This window comes from Ovis canadensis, chromosome 2, assembly GCF_042477335.2.
Source record: "Ovis canadensis isolate MfBH-ARS-UI-01 breed Bighorn chromosome 2, ARS-UI_OviCan_v2, whole genome shotgun sequence".
NCBI lineage: Eukaryota > Metazoa > Chordata > Mammalia > Artiodactyla > Bovidae > Ovis > Ovis canadensis.
Window position 1 is genome coordinate 255,052,607 of NC_091246.1, and position 16,239 is coordinate 255,068,845.

A 16,239-nucleotide genomic window follows, 5' to 3' on the forward strand; every position below is an offset into this window, starting at 1 on the left:
AGAAACCAAATAGCAGCGAGGTTTGAGTCAGTATCATTCTGGTGGTCCACCATTAACAAAAATGTTGATTGGATAAACTATATTTACTACAACCAACAGAGGTTTGTTAACTATACCAGAGATGCTCTAAGGGGAATAGCAAAACAGATGCTGCCAGCAAAATGGCCTGGGGAAAATTGACTGGCCTTAGACACGCTTCTGGGCTTCCCTTGTGGCTCAGCTGGTAAAGAATCTGTCTGCAATGCAGGAGACCTGGGTTTGATCCTTGGGTTGGGAAGATGCCCTGGAGAAGGGAAAGGCTACCCACTTAGGCATACTGGCGTAGAGAATTCCACGGACTGTATAGTCCATGGGGTCGCAAAGAGTCGGACACGGCTGAATGAGTTTCACTTTCACTTTCAGACATGATTCTGGCAGAAAAGGGAGGAGTATGTGTTACGGTATGGTGTTAATGTCGTACTTTCATACCCAACAACACGGCCCCTGATGGCACAATAACAAGGGCCTTACAAGGTCTGACCCCCTTGGGTAATGAGTCGGCCGAAAACTCGGATAGATGACCCATTGTCCAGTTTGATGGGACAGTGGTTTGGGAGATGGAGAGGCATCATGTTGTCTATCTTGACTACCCTTATTATCACACTTGAAATACCCCGCTAGGGTGTTGCCTCATTCCTTGTGTCAGGAGCCTAATACAAAGATGAATAGAAACAGCTCTCACCAAGCAGTCGGCTGCAGCCTGTCATAGCAACCTTCTATTCCTGGAGGAGTCTGAACGTGAAAGTCATTCCATGCTGAGTTCGAAGAAAAGAATCACTGACCATCATAAACATGGGGTGGGACTTGTAAGAAACATATGGTCTTTTCTACCAAAGAAGAGAGACTGAAGAAATGGATTCATATTGATTTTTTTAGAATAGCTAAATAGGAAGGTATCTCTATCTGTGTGTTTATGTATGCATCTGGCTTGTGAATAAGAGTCCTGGGAGGGTGACTCGTCGGTCTTCTGTTTTCTTGCCTTCCTGGTTTCTCTTCCTCATAACAACAACTTGGCAGGCCGGTTTTGTGGGCTCTACCCTGGACACAGGCAAAGAACCAAAGGGCTGGAGAAAATGTTTAATATAAATCCTCGACTCAGCAGCTTACAAGTATCACGCATGACCCCCAGCGACCAATAAAATCTTAGGCGCCGTTCGGGGAAGATTGTGACCCTGTGGTCCTCAGCCTGTGAGGGACCAGGGGAGGGAACCTGCGTTTTAGGGATGAAAACCGGGAGCGCTTCCCACTCGCTGCGCCCGCTCCCGCAACTTTGTCTGCGGAAGTAGAGACTGCCTTGTGAGCCGCTTCCGTCTGCGTTATTCCTGTGACTCTGAGAGCATTTCCTACAGCTAGAGCGGACGTTGCTCTGTTTCCCTTAAGACTGAGGAATGTACCAAAAAAAGGGGGGAAATAGCACATAAAGCACTGACCTGTTTACCCTGGTTTGCCTCCTGCAATAGGCTGTTGATTAACCAAGCCTTGAGTTATTTTACAGACAGCGCTGCACATGTGGAAGACGGGAACCCATGTCTCCAGGATGACGCCGGGACCTAGAATCTTCAGTTTACAGAACTCATGAAACAGACTGTTGCCACTGCAGCCTTTTACCAGCAAGAAGTTCTTCAACAAGAAAAACCCAGCTTCCGGTTGTCCAAGTAGCTTGCTTCCAATCGGCTTTCTGACCTTCGAGACTAGCCAATAAGACTGCCAAGTTTGAAATTCCCCTAACCCCTTACATTTCACCCTGAACACTGGACGGGGAGACAGATCTGAGCCCTGCCTCCTGTTGACTGAACTCACAATAAAAGTTATTCTTTTTTTAAAAGCTGGTGCCATAGTGTTGGCTTCTGTGTGTTGCAGACAGTGAGCCCTTGCTTGGTAACAAAAGGATGAAAAATATCCACTGATGCATACGAATTTTGGTATTTCTATCTGATAGAGTGAAAATGGTGGCAGTATTTCCTCCTCGTAAAGCAGTATTCCAAGCATCAATTAACACTATATCCTCCACTGTGAGGTGAAAACATTAGTTGTTTTATCAACATGAGTTGATAGAATTGCACCTGAGCTGGATGGCCAGAATATTGACGTTCTCCTGAGTCTTTAATGACGGACATATACATTAACAACACCTTAGAAACTCACTTTATGTGTCTTCCTAAAGTGTTCTCTGTTTTGTTTTTGGACACTTGCAACTTTAACGTGCTGTGTGATCTTTGGAAGGTACTTAGGGTTTCTGGGCCTCAATTTCCCCCAGTTAAGAAAGGATAATAATAACAACTCCTTCAAAGGTAAACTGTAAGGATTAAATGAGTTACTGTGCTGAAAACCTTAGGAAAATGCTTAACCTACAGTACAAGTTCTAAGGATTAGCTGTTATCATTATGGCGGTGTCTGGCCAGCCTTAATTCAGTGGTGCTCACTTGTGTCTAACTCTGTGATCCATGGACTGTAGCCCACGAGGCTCTCTGTCCATGGGCTTCTCCAGGCAAGAATACTGTAGTGGCTTGCCATTTCCTTCTCCAGGGGATCTTCCTGACCCAGGGATCGAACCCGGGTCTGCTGCATTGCAGGCGGACTCTTTACCCATTGAGCCGCTGGGGAAGCCCCTGCCTGCCTTAAGAAGATTTATAATTCTCACTTCTCTAATCCTTTTTTTTTTTTTGCCAAAACATGAAAGCAGAAGAGGCAGACAACTTGTGTTTTATTCTCTCTGACGTGTTCCGGTAGGCCTCTCAGTATTGAAAACATATCATTTAGTGGTGTTGCTTTTGGCTGCTACAATCAAGTTATCTTAGAATGCCTTCTCAGAGTAGGTTTCTTCTCATATTTTTAGCATGCTATTTAATCTTTCTAAAGTGAGTTTCCTGTTGAGAAATGTTGCATTTGTATGCCTAATGATTATTATAAATTACAGTCATGAGTTAACTGTTACTAGTCTTTATTTAGAAGTTACAGTAACATGCTTACTAGCTTTCTGGGTTCATGACTTCCTGTGTCTGGAATTTCAATCCTCTCTTGGTCTGTCCTCAGTCCATTGTTTTTACCAAGATGCCTCTGGTGTAAGTCACCCGCAGTTGGTGACTCCAAAAGTTCATCTCCAACCCTGAACTGACCTAATGTTTCCAATTCATATAGCTAGGTTTCTTCCTGGCACTTCACATATACATTCCACTAGCAGTTCAAACGACTTCCCTGGTGGCTCAGACGGTAAAGTGTCTGCCTACAATGCAGGAGACCTGGGTTCGATCCCTGGGTTGGATCGATCCTCTGGAGAAGGAAATGGCAACCGACTGCAGTACCCTTGCCTGGAAAATCCCATGGACGGACGAGTATGGTAGACTACAGTCCATGGGGCCGCAAAGAGTTGGGCACGACTGAGCGACTTCACTTGCACTTTTCAGCAGTTCAAATACTCTGCTCTAAAATACTACTAATACCATTAAAGTCTGGACCAACTTGAAAGATCAAAGATTTTGTTTTGTTCACTCTCTGGAACTATACTTTAAATACATCCTCCTGTGAACTCAATTCTTAAAAAAAAGATTAATTTACTTATGGCTGCGGTGGGTCTTCATTGCTGCATGGGCTTTCAGTTCAGTTCAGTCGCTCAGTCGTGTCCAACTCTTTGCGACCCCGTGAATCGCAGCACGCCAGGCCTCACTGTCCATCACCAACTCCTGGAGTTCATTCAAACTCAGGTGCATCGAGTTGGTGATGCCATCCAGCCATCTCGTTCTCTGTCGTCCCCTTCTCCTGCCCCGAATCCCTCCCGGCATCAGGCCTTAGGGCTACTATATTGCTCGATGTGTGGACTTCCCCTTGCAGGGGCTTTTGTTGCGGAGTATAGGCTATAGGTATGTGGGCTCAGTAGTTTCAGTTCATGGGCTCTACAGCACAGATTTCAGTCAAGTTGTGGTGCACAGGCTTAGCTGCCCTGCAGCATGTGGAGCCTTTGCTGGCCAGGGATTGACCCATGTACCCTGCACTGGCGGGTGGATTCTTAACCACTTAGCCACCAGGGCAGCCCTGAGCTTATTCTTTTAAGTAAATTGTTCTAACCGCCTTGGCAGCAACATGGTCGATGAGACCATCAGTCAGGCATCACCTAAGCCTCACTTTTTGAGATGTGATTAGTTTTTCCTGCTGCTAAGTCACTTCAGTCGTGTCCGACTCTGTGCGGCCCCACAGACGGCAGCCCACCAGGCTCCCCCGTCCCTGGGATTCTCCAGGCAAGAACGCTGGAGTGGGTTGCCATTTCCTTCTCCAGTGTGTGAAAGTAAAAAGCGAAAGTGAAGTTGCTCAGTCGTATCCGACTCTTCGTGACCCCATGGACTGCAGCCCACCAGGCTCCTCCATCCATGGGATTTTCCAGGCAAGAGCACTGGAGTGGGGTGCCACTGCCTTCTCCATAGTTTTTCCTAGTTGCAGTTAAGGCTTTGTAAGTTTCTGCATGTTACCAGCAGAGGGCGATAGTTTCTCACAATTGTGTTACGTTTGGCAAGGAGCTTTAACAAAGGAGTTTGATGAGCATTCCTGACTGAATCTTCCAGGAGACCAGAAAGATATCTTGGAGATCATTTGAGGATGCCGCAAAGGAAACAGCTTTTGTTCCACCAAATAGGTAATCAACAGCCCAGCCCTAATTAATCATGTAGGCCTGTGATCTTGGGCAAGTCCCTTCCTCATCTCTAAAATGAAGGGATGGAACCAAGTGAAGTCTAAAGTTGAGGAAGTGGGGGACTTCCTTGGTGGTCCATTGGTTAAAACTCCGTGCTTCTGATGCAGGGGGTATTGGTTCAGTCCTTGGTGGGGGAACCAAGATCCCACATGCTGTGGCATGGCCAAAAATGACTAAATTGAGGAAGTGGTGGCAGTTTCTTCCTCCAGGGGGAAAGCCCCCAAAGTTGGTGCAGTGGCATAAGCAAGCACGGGCAGAGACCCTAGAGGACAAGCTTCTCTTTCTTATGAGATATGTTCGTTATACCATGGTCGGGGCTTAGTGATTTGCACTCAGAACTTAGGTACGTTTGAGCTACGACATGGAACAGTCTGGCATGTGATAGAAATAGGAGGAAAGCCCATAGTGAGAGCATTCTCCATCTGACTTCCAAGCTGAGGGCATGTAGGCAGTTAAGAAATAAATGGCCACTTCTTGTTCAGTTGCTCAGTCCTGTCCGACTCTTTGGGACTCCGTGGACTGTAGCATGCCAGGCTTCCCTGTCCTTCACTATCTCCAGTTTGCTCGAAACTCACGTTCATTGAGTCAATGATCCCACCCAACCAATGCATCCTCTGTTGCTCCCTTCTCTTGCCTTCAATCTTTCCCAGCTTCAGCTTTAGCATCTGTCTTTCCAATGAATATTCAGGGTTGATTTCCTTTAGGATGGACTGCTTTGATCTCCTTGCTGTCCAAGGGACTCTCAAGAGTCCTCTCCCAACACCACAGTTCAAAAGCATCAAGTTTTCAGTGCTCAGCTTTCTTTATAGTCCAACTCTGACATCCATACATGACCACTGGAAAAACTATAGCTTTGACTAGATGGGCCTTTGTTGGCAAGGGAATGTCTCTGCTTTTTAATATGCTGTCTAGGTTTGTCATAACTTTTCTTCCAAGGAGCAAACATCTTTTAATTTCATGGCTTGTAGTCACCATCCGCAGGGACTTTGGGGCCCAAGAAAATAAACTATTACTGTTTCCATTGTTTCCCCATCTATTTGCCATGAAGTGATGGGATTCAATGCCATGATCTTAGTTTTTTGAACGTTGAGTTTTAAGCCACCTTTTTCACTCTGCTCTTTCACTTTCCTCAAGAGACTCTTTAGTTCCTCTCCACTTTCTGCTATTAGGGTGGTGTCATCTGCATAGCTGAGGTTATTTCTTCCAGCAATCTTGATTCTGGTTTGAGCTTCATCTAGCCCGGCATGTCTCATGATGTACTCTGTATATAAGTTAAATAAACAGGGTGACAAGATACAGCCTTGACATATTCCTTTTCCAGTTTCCCTACAGTTCCGACTGTTGCTTCTTGACCTGCATACAGGTTTCTCAGGAGGCAGGTAAGGTGGTCTGGTATTCCCATCTCTTTCAGAATTTTCCAGTTTGTTGTACTCCATACACGACAAAGGCTTTAGCATAGTCAATGGAGCAGAAGTTGATGTTTTTTGGAATTCCCTTGATTTTTCTATGAACCCCCTGTGCTGCGCTTTGTCTCTCAGTCATATCTGTTTGTGACCCCATGCAGCCCGCCAGGCTCCTCTGTCCCTGGGGATTCTCCAGGCAAGAATACTGGAGTGGGTTGCCATGCCCTCCTCTAGGGGATGGTCCCAACCCAGGGATTGAACTCAGGTCTCCCACATTGCAGGTAAATTATTTTTAATTTCTGAGCCACCAGGGAAGACCAAGAATACTGGAGTGGGTAGCCTATCCCTTCACCAGGGGATCTTCCCAGCTCAGGGATCGAACTGGAGTCTCCTGCATTGCAGGTGGATTCTTTACCAGCTGAGCTGCCTGGAAAGCCCATGAACCCCCTCCCAGTATTTAAAATGTGCATGTCTGTTAACCCAGCAATTCCATTTTTTAAAATATTTTCTTTATGTGGACGATTTTATAAATTCTACTGCATATGTTACAATATTATTTCTGTTTTATGTTTTGGTTTTTTGGTCAGGAGGCATGTAGGCGCCTACTTACCAGGGGCGGAACCCACACCCTCTGCGTTGGAAGGTGAAGTTGTAACCACTGGACTGCCTCAGTCCTTGCCCAGGGAAGTCCCCCAGCAACTGCATTTCTAGGAAATTTCCCTACAGATGCATTTACTCATATGCAAATAAATGTATAAGGATATTCATTGCTGTTTATTTATAATCACAGAAGACTGGAAACAAATTCCTATCACTAGAGGATTTGTTTTAAAAATATATGGACCAGCCATGCAAAGGAATAGAATGAACTAGTAACAAAACGTAGGAGGTTCTAAATAAACTGACTTCAAAAGGTCTCAAAGAATCATAGTTATTAGAAAAACAAGGTACAGAGCAGTGTATATAGTTTGCTTTTTGCAGGTTTTTAAATTTATATGTGTATTTGTGTATGCATCCCTAGAAAGATAAAAGGAACTCGTGACGGTGGTCACCTTGGTGGAGAGGCGAAGCCTACCAGGAAGCTGGGAGACGGCAGGATGGACCTCATTTTTATTATATGCCCTTTGGTACCCTTTGAAATTTGTTTTATGTGCGTATATTATTTATTCTAAGTAAGTAAATACATAGGAAATTCATTTCAGTAATTGTTGTGATGGCCTCTGGATGACACTGGAGGGATGGGGTCACGGCCACTCCTCTCATCCTGGCTTTCTTTTGTCCCCTCATCTCCAGTCACGTCCCAGTCTGTCTTCACCGTGCAGAGAGACTGTTCTATCTAAAACACGATTTCATCATCTATCCTCCCTGCCCCCAAACCTCCATGACCTAGGAGGTAATATCCAGTTTTTCTCCTGATATTCCAGGCCATAGATTAACTGCCCTTAACCTTATGTTCCTTTTGTTTGTCAGAAGCTACACTGTACCGAGTTCAGTAGCAAAGTCTTTGAAGAGAGACCACCTGGGTTCAAACCCACTGTGACTTTAGGTTAAGCCCCTTAATCCCAGCGTGCTTCAGGGTCATCATCTGCAAAATAAGCTCAACAAAGGCACGCACTTAGCGGTGTTTAGAAGTTGTACAACATAGAAGAGTTAGTCGCTTGTCCAACTCTTTGCAACCCATGGACTGGAGTTCACCAGGCTCTTCTGTCCATGGGATTCTCCAGGCAAGAATACTGAAGCAGGTTGCCAATTCCTTCTCCAGGACATCTTCCCAACCCAGGGACAGCACCCAGGTCTCCTGCATTTCAGGCAGACTCTGCCTACTGTCTGAGCTGCGGGGAAGCTGAAGTAGCAGTGTTTGGTGCATAAGAAAAGTAGACACTATACATTGACTGTCATCGCTCTAAGAATACGACTGCTTTGGGGCTTATCATCAATGATAATTTTTATTGGCCTTTTTACACAGTATTTTCTGTCTCTCCCAGTAAACTGTGGGGCCTCCATGAGGTCAAGGACTTTGTTGTTTTATTTAAAAGTATATTACTAGACTTCTTAAAAAGTACATTACTATGGCTTGGCACATTGTTCTTGTTTAGTCACAAAGCCATGCCCAACTTTTTTGTGACCCATGGACTGTAGCCTGCCAGGCTCCTCTGGCAGTGAAATTTTCCAGGCGAGAACAGTGGAGTGGGCTGCCGTGGGTACTCACTAATATTTGACTGGATGCCTTGCTTTCAGATTCCCAGTTCATTTAGTCGTTCAACACTTAGTGAGTCTCTAATGTGTGCCAGTCTCTATTTGGTGATAAAGCAGTGTGCAAAAAGTCCCTGCTATCTTTGAGCTAGGAGATTCACGGTGGAGTGGTTCTGTATTTGAACCTGTTCTATCATGATCTAGGAGTTCCAAACCCAACTGGCCATCAGAATCCCTGGGGAGCTTTAGAAGAAGTCTGAGGCAGTGTCTACACTGGGCCCTGGAACCTACAGTTTTTTACACAAGATTTTTATCATCGTTAAAAGTCTGGATTTTAATAAGATTCTTGGACACATGGCCCACATCTGTTGGCTCATTCAACTTTAGTACCTGTCTCATCCCCAGTAGCTTTTCCAGAATCACCACCTCACTATACAACTCCAAGTGTTTTCCCAACTCAAACTTGAACTTCTTCAGCATTTTATTATTTATTCATTTATATTAAAAAGTTTAAGTGAAATGCAGTTGATTCACAATGTTGTGTTAGTTTCAGGTGTACCGCAAAGGGATTCAATTATGTGACCCGGGGATCAAACCCTGATGTCCTGCACTGGCAGGCGGATGCTTTACCATTGAGCCGCCATGGATGCCCCAGCTGTGTGTGTGTGTGTGTGTGTGTGTTTTCTAACAGACGGCATGGAGTGGGTAACTAGACTGATAAACTGTCTGGGTCTTTTCCAGTGCTGTCTGAAGTCAGCTTCTTGGCTACTTCTGTCTAGTCATCTGTCTGCATCTCTCGGGTCACGATGTCCATCATCTTTTGGGTTTGGTGGGCCTGTTGGTGCTGAGCATAAGAGTGCTTCTGAATCTGATTGTTTCATTTTCTTTTTTTTAGTAAAGTCAAGAGAAAACAGACAAGCAAATAACCGTCAGTAATCTTGACATCAACATGAGCTTCATTCACAGTCTGCCATCTTTGGCCATGGAGCATGTTTTGTCAGAGGTATCATGGCCACGGAAACTAGGCAGTTTTTGCTCTGAACATCCTCAGTAATTAGCTTGAAGTTTTAAAATGCCACTTCATCTTTCTGCACATCAGCAAAGCTCACTTCAAAAACAACAACCCCAGAGGCCATCAGATGGGATTTTGGTTCCCAGAGATTTTATGACTAGTGTTTTTCCAATATTTCTTATATTGAACATAGCTGATGCTTTCACATTATACCAATCTTTCTTAGAAAACAGACCAACCACTTCCTTCTTGGTTCCCTTTTTGCTGCCTTTCATGAGGTGCTTGTTGTTGCTGACCTCCAGAGAGCCAAAAGGTAGAACCTGCATTTTTAAAAGGAAGCACTTACAAGCTGGCCCAGTGTTTCTAACACTGAGCTCCACCGAGTATTTGGGGGTGGGGAATTGTTCACACGTTCCATGACAGTTTTTAAGCTTGAGATTTAAAAAGTTTACTATTTGACGCCGGGGTCTTCCCTGCTGCAAGCGCTTTTCTCCCGCGGTGGGCGGGGCTCCTCTGGGTGCCGCGCGTGGGCCTCTCGTCGCAGCCTCGTCGCAGCCTGAGTCTTGTAAGCACTCAGGCTTCAGCAGCTGTGGCACGTGGGCTCGGTATTTGGGCTCTCCAGCCCTAGAGCACAAGCTCAGTAGTTGGGGGACACAGGCTTAGTCGTCTCGAGGCATGTACAGTCTTTCTGGACTAGGGACCAAACCTGTGTCTCCTGCATTGGCAGACAGTCTTTGCCACTGAGCCAGCCAGGAAGCCAAGCTTGGGATTTTTAATGATATGATTTTAATATTCATTTTTAGATATAACTGCCGTTTCTCTTTTGCAGCGACATTTCCTAACTGAAAGGCTTTTTTTTCCCCCCTAAGATTTATTTACTTATTGGCTGTGGAGGGTCTTCGGTGGTTTTGAGCAGGCTTTCTCTGCTTGCGGTGGGCAGGGGCTACTCTTCCTTGGTGTACGGGCTGCTCTTGGTGTGGAGCACCTGCTCCAGGACCCACTGGTTCAGTAACTGCCATGCAGAGGCGTAGTTGCGCCCCCGCCCCCCCCCCCCGGGAAAGTGGGATCTTCCAGCATGAGCGATTGAATTGGTGTCCCCTTCATTGCAAGGCAGATTTCTAACGACAGGACCACCAGAAAACTCCCTCCATGAGTGTTTAACTAGGGGTCTTTGCATTATTCAAGTGTGTAGCATAGATCTAGTGCTTTTCAGAGTGAGGTTGACCCAGATCTGTTCAATAGCGTCTTGCCTTCCCAACTTGAGAGCAAACTTGGTTCTGACCCAGCCCCATATCCTATGAGATGTCCCAGTGTCCACTTTATCCCAGGGTGGTGGGCTGGCAGTTCAAGGGTGCTTCATTGTTAGGTGCCTGGGGTGAAGACTGAAGTCCTTGGGCTCTGTATCTCTGGCATTTCCTTAGACCACATGCTGTGCAGATACTTAAGGAAGGTTCGCATCTACACACCAGATTGCTCCCTTGGAAGGGCGACTTTGCTGGAACCCATCCCATCGCAATAATGATGGAAAGCACAAAGCTTGCGAGCCAGTTACGCCTAAATTCAAATCCTACCTCCGCACCCCAACTACCCTGCAATGTGGCTTTGGGAAAATGATACATCCTGTGCGTTAGTTTCCTCACCTGAAAAATGGAGTCAGTAACAAGTCACACAGTGGTTGTTACAGTTACGGGAGGCTTCGCTTGCATAACCAAGGCACTGAGCTGCTCTCCATCAGTTGGCATCAAGCGCGCTTGAGCTCATCGAACCCTGAGAAGTACAGGTGAACTAACTGACATCTATTACAGGCTCAAGCCGTTGGTAAACCTGCTCGGTCGTCCCAAGCAGTGCGGGTGAGAGGTTCGGAGGCCGGCCGTGTGTCGGCACCGGAGCAAGGGCGGGCGCAGAAGCGCGGCGCTTCCCCCCTCGCTCCAGCCCGGCTGCCCAGGCGGCGTTCCGACCTTGGAGAGCCTCCCGGGGCCTGCAGGGGGTGCGGGGCAGGGGCGGCGCGCGACGGCGGGCTGAGGCTGCAGGCTGAGGCGGCGGCGGGCTGAGGCTGCAGGCTGGGGCGGCGGGCTGAGGCGGCGGCGGCGGGCGAGGCGGCCTGAGGCGGCGGCACGCACCTTCCCACCTGGCCCCGCCCACAGGCCGCGCCGCGCTGACAAGTGCGCGCGCGCGTCCTCCGCGCCGGCCCGTGGCGCATGCGCGCTCCGCGCTGTCTTCTCAGCCAGAGCGGCGGCGGCGGCGGCGGCGTTTGAGTGGAGGAAGATGGCGGCTCCGGGCGGCTCGGTGTCCCGCCAGCTGTGAGGAGTCCCGAGCGCGGCGGGCGCGGCCTGGGGCGCAGCGCCTCTGCTCGCGTCCTGTCCCGGGTTCCCTCGCCGCCTTCGCCAGCGGAGCGTACCCGAGAGCGTGGCGCGGGCTAGGCCAGGTGAGGCCTCTTCCTCTCCCGGGGCCGCGGCTGGGAGCCGGCGCCTTCTGCCCTTTATGTGCTGCGTCCGGCCCAGGCCGTGGACCCCGCGCGGGGGGCGCTGCTGGCTGGCCTGGGGGCCTCGCCGTGGTCTTCCTCGGCCTCCCCGGGGGGGGGGGGGGGCAGGGAGGAGAGCCCTTTGCCAGGCAGCCTCTGGGATAGGCGGACCCGGCCTCTGCCCTCTAGCAGGGCGGTTTTCGTCCCCCTTCCGGGGCCACGAAGGGTGTGTGACCTGGGTAAGGACGGCGTTGAGGTGTCAGATCACCTTCCACCCCGCCCCCAAATCTTTAACGCCTTTCGGGAGGCGCCGGAGTCCGGTGCTCTCCAGAATTAGGGCTGCGGCGAGGACCAGCATCTCTGAAGCTGCAGCTGCAAAAGGAAGATTTTGGGATTGGCTTTAAAAAATGAAACACAAGCAACCTTTCCTACCCTTTTAGCTTTTTGAGTGTTCCCCCAGCGAAGTAGGAACTGCGGATCTCCTTGATTAAGACAGCAGCCCACGTTGTGACAGTGGAAGGCTTCTGGCGAGAATTGTTTGTGCAAAGGGAACCTTGGAGGGTGGGAACCAATTTGCAAACGAAGAAAAAGCAGTTGTAAGATCTTGATAGTCTACGCAGAGTAACTTCGGTGCTAATGAAGCCCTCGTTCCTTTGAAACCTTTGGATTGTTAAGATTTCGATACCCAATTGCTTTTGTCTACTGATCTCTGAATTATGTTAGGAGAATAAAAGCTTTATTTCTTAATTGCCATAGTCTTTGGACTTTTCTGTGGTGGGATTCCAGTTGCTCAGAACACATTACCCGTTCTCAGTTGCTGGCAGGGACATTGTACTATAGTTAGCCTTTTTGAGAACAGCTTTTGTCGCTGTTGTTCAGATGCTAATCTGGAGGCTTGGGTTCTGTTTCTCTAGTAGAGAAGCCAGTTTGAAGCCTCGCGGTCTCTTCCTTGCGGAATGATGGCTTCAGTTGCAGCTGTGCTATGGGAAATTGTTGAGGCCATAGCCTTGGCTTGGACACACCAGATACCTTTTGTGACTTATATTTGTTCAACTGGTGCTTAAGAAGGATGACATCATGGGTTTAAAGGGACAAGAAAATCTGAGAGGAAATAGCATCGTTTAGAGTTGAGCATTTAAGATTTAGTCTGTAGCTTTTACTGGGAATAGTGATGCTCTGTTTCAGATCCCTCATTTTGAGCATATGTGTGTATATAAACTGGTTTCCTTTCTGTTGTATGATGTCATTTTATATCCTATGACTGTTAGCTTTTGACAAGCCTGGTATAAGTATTACTGTTATCTATATTGATCCACGGGTTTTCAGTCTGTTTCAGAAGCTTTTAATCGTTAGAGGAACAACTGTTTAGTGTTAGCTAACTTGGGGGCCTTTTTTTTTTTCTCTCTCTCTCTCTGTTAAAGCCTCTTCCATAGGGATTTGTAGATTTTCTCAATGCCTTTGCTAAGGACATAAACCTAAACCAGCAACTTCTCTGTTTAGAAAGTTGGAGAGCCAGCCACTCTGCGTATCAGTTTGCTAATAAAGAGTCATGAGATTAATGCAGAGAACATCCTGGTGGTTTGACATCACACTCCTTGGCAGGCTGTGTTGCGTTGTTGTGCTAAATCATCATCAAGTGTTGAAGCAACTTGGTGACATCCATGACGTCAGTCACTGTCCAGCATTTAGCCTTTTGCAGTTTCTTCTCAGAGTCACAGAACAACAGGATCAGGAAAAATCGCTGAGGATGCTTCTCAAGTGTCTGATTTCTGGAAGAGCCTTCTCTAAAACCGCTTCAAATAGTTACAACCCTCCTGTGAGACTCAGAGCTGTGTGGCTGCTGCACATCGTAAAAATGCTAGCAGAACCTCTAGGTTTTACAAGAATGCTGAAGTCCCAAGAAGTTACTCCAAAGATGAACAAAAACACAGGATTGTTTTTGTGATTTCAGGTTTGTTTTAGTCAGTCTATAAAACCAGAAGCCATTTGTTTAAATTACGCCCTTCCCGCTTCACAAGATTGTTATGTGAAATAACAGTGTTTGTGAAAATGCTTTGTAAAATAGACGATGAATGTAAAATTGATTATTCAGTGATCAGTTTTGTGAAGATGCCTATTGAGGGCCTTCTCAGTGCTGGACAATCTCGGAAGTAGGTCCTGATGATTCTAAGACAAGACAGCTTTAGGTCTGAAGTTGCTCGCAATATGGTCTGGGAGCCAGTCTAAGAAATTAGTTAAATACATTGCAGTGTAAAAAATGCACTGACTCCAACCAAGGGAGTGAGAAAGTCTTCTTAGAGCCAGGGTGGGTTTCCCCAGCCTTTCCTATTATTCTGCAGAAAAATACCCCTTTTGTGAGCAACTGCTTTTTATAAAAACTTAGAAAAAAATTCTGTCATGAGTTCTTTTCCTCTCTTATTCATTCACTGTTAATGACACTTCCCACACAGTGTGCCCCAGTTGCGGTTTCTGCGTTCTCAAAACCCACCAGTCTTGGGAGAGCCTTTCTGAGAGTGGACATGTGCACACGAAATACACACAAACATTGCAGCTGCAATCAAAGTATCTCAGATTACTAAGCGGCGACAGCTTTAGAGTGGTGACACTTTTGTTTTTGCTTTGTAAACGGGCACAAGCAGTACTGTATGATTTCAATTTGATCACACTTAATCAATGTTGAGTTGTCTGTCCCTTAGCATGTTGACTATTCGTGATTATTAATACTGTCTCTTTTCCCAGTAATAAATAAAGCAAGAACGTCCTTCTTTGGAGGTGAAGCTGACAGCTTAAGCCAGAACTATGCTAAACTGTTTTGTAAAATCTATTTATATAGATTGAGGCTGCGTAGCATCTCTGATCTTGAACTTCTGTCCAATACAGTTTTCTCATCTTCATGCTGTGGCGCTTTATAACCGGTGCAGCATGCTGGTACCCACACTGCAGAAGTTTCGCGGGAGTCTGACTTGAGCGGCATCCGTGAGTGGCGCAGTACTGGCCATGCGCCGTCTGCATCTTCACTGAGAACGGGGGCTTTCAGGTAGCGGCTGGCAGAAGAGTGAGGGTGGTGCGTCCCTGTTTCTGGCTTATGTGTGGAGAGGTAGAACCTACAGACAGGCCGTCTTAGAACTGCCCAGTGTTAGGCTCATGACACTGTGGCTTATTTTAAAGTAGTTTCTTGTGACATTCTTCCAAATGTCTTGTGAAATTATGACTTAGTGGTACTCTTGTAAAGCTTAATTCCGTGTTTCCTTACTCATGTATGTATCAGAAGGCAAATTTGCTTTGAGTTCTGATTCTTCCTGTATTGTTTCTACTTTTTAATTTCTAAAGTTTTCTCCTAGGCATTTAATTTTTTCCCAATGCTTCTGTTGTGTTTTGCTTCAAAAGTGGAAGTATCTTATACTTTAATGCTTGTTTATATTCATAAATCTGATAAGTGTACAGATATTATATAAAACAATAGTTATTTGTAAAATTTTACTACTCTGGACAGTATCTTGGCTTAGACAGTAACGTGTTTTCTCTTATCTCCTAGTAATACTGAATACATAGATTTCAGGTAGTTCATACAATTTCTTTAAAGGCAAACAAGCTTTAGTTTTCGCGACAGATATTCTCTTAGAATATTTAATATTTAGGATAATTTTATTTCAGCTGTTTTAAGGAATTCCCTAGTATGGCATACTCTCCCAAATCTGTTTCCTTTATTATTCTCATCTTAAATGTTTGCTTCATGTTACTATATAGAGAACAAGAAATTTTTTTTTTTTCCAGAATGAACCTCTTGGTGCATTGTTTGGAGAAAGGTTGATGTTAATTATAAGTTGATCAGTACAGTTTTACTAAGTGTCTGCTCTCCCATCTGCTGGCTAGATCAAGGGGAAATGGGAGTTGACCCTTCTATTTCAGTGTTTATTTTGAAGCTTTTCACTAGTGTTCTTGCTTTCTCTTGCCAAAAAGCAACAGTGTCTTGTCTTCCCTTGGTTGATCCAGCAGTGTTGTTTGCGGTCTGTTCTAAGGACTGCTTTCTTACCTTTTGCTTTGAGACGTCTTTCCAAGTAGACCCTTTGTTCTAGTCAGAATCAAGCGCACTGCCCTCTTCCTTACTTTCCTGTGGGTCCTTCACATTTTGACTTGTCTGTCTTCCTTACCTCTCCCCACCTTTTTTCTTCCCCAGTAAATGTAGTTCTCTTCCAAGCGTGTTTCATAAACCATAATGGAATTTTGGAATATAATTCCCTGTAGAGATACATAATAGTGTCTGGGTTAGAATTTCACATTTTATTTAACTTAAAAGTAACTTAATGGTAATGAATCTTGGATGTTGCATTAGGTGAAATAAGCCACAAAAGAACAAATGCTGCATGATTACACTTGTGTGAGTTCCCCGGAATAGTCTCAATTCATCGCGAGAGAAGGTAGAATGGCAGTTGCTGGGGCAGAGGAGAGG

The 16,239-nt window shown here is 46.1% G+C and overlaps 1 protein-coding gene and 1 pseudogene across 3 annotated transcripts in view; one reads left to right on the top strand and one right to left on the bottom strand.

The window, feature by feature from the left end:
* The window catches only part of FBXO42 (F-box protein 42), a 127,943-nt gene that overhangs the window by 13,442 nt on the left and 98,262 nt on the right, over nt 1-16,239 (top strand). Inside the window, exon 1 of one of the 3 annotated variants that reach the window (XM_069579297.1) lies at nt 11,510-11,753. The exons of 1 other annotated variant lie outside the window; for it this stretch is intronic. The gene's annotated coding sequence lies outside the window, so the exon portion shown is untranslated. Of the gene's footprint in view, nt 1-11,509; nt 11,754-16,239 lie in introns of those variants that run through there. One more of the 3 variants, XM_069579299.1, reaches the window with a different exon arrangement.
* Nucleotides 8,577-9,738, bottom strand: LOC138434467 (small ribosomal subunit protein eS1-like; annotated as a pseudogene).